The sequence below is a fragment of the Gekko japonicus genome, unplaced genomic scaffold (genome assembly GCF_001447785.1).
Source record: "Gekko japonicus isolate JY-2015 unplaced genomic scaffold, Gekko_japonicus_V1.1 scaffold3627, whole genome shotgun sequence".
NCBI classification, from domain to species: domain Eukaryota; kingdom Metazoa; phylum Chordata; class Lepidosauria; order Squamata; family Gekkonidae; genus Gekko; species Gekko japonicus.
The window spans coordinates 3,924-4,349 of record NW_015170383.1 but is presented as its reverse complement, the minus strand read 5'-3'; the positions used below and the strand labels follow the sequence as shown (position 1 = coordinate 4,349).

The 426-nt window shown below is 43.2% G+C and overlaps 1 protein-coding gene across 1 annotated transcript in view; it reads right to left on the bottom strand.

The window, feature by feature from the left end:
- The window catches only part of ANXA2 (annexin A2), a gene marked incomplete at its 5' end in the record, with an annotated part of 32,240 nt that overhangs the window by 29,588 nt on the left and 2,226 nt on the right, over positions 1 to 426 (bottom strand). The gene's annotated exons all lie outside the window — the stretch shown is intronic.

The window sequence follows — 426 nt, the reverse complement described above, 5'->3', positions numbered from 1 at the left end:
CAGATCTGCACTTGCCCCCTCCCCCCAATAGCTAGCAATCCAAAAGAGTCCAGTGGAGCCTGAGCGGTGGGTGTTGCCTTCTGACACACTTCTGGTGATGCCAGGGGGTGTGGCATATGCAAATAAGTTATGCTAATGAGTTATCCTAATGAGCTCCTGCACCTCTTTTTCTACGGAATGACCCCTGATTATGACAATGTGGGACTCCTCCTATTACATTACACTGACTACATGGACTGTATTATATTATTTACAAAGGAGGAAATATTGTATCTTATGCCTTATTATAGTTAACAGTATGCACTAACATTGCTGCTGTGACACCACCAACTTTATCATTGTTCAATACATTGTTCTGGCAATCTTTGCCGGTGTTTTCTACTAGTGGAATTCGTATATTTGGGACTTTCGGATCGGCTGACGGTT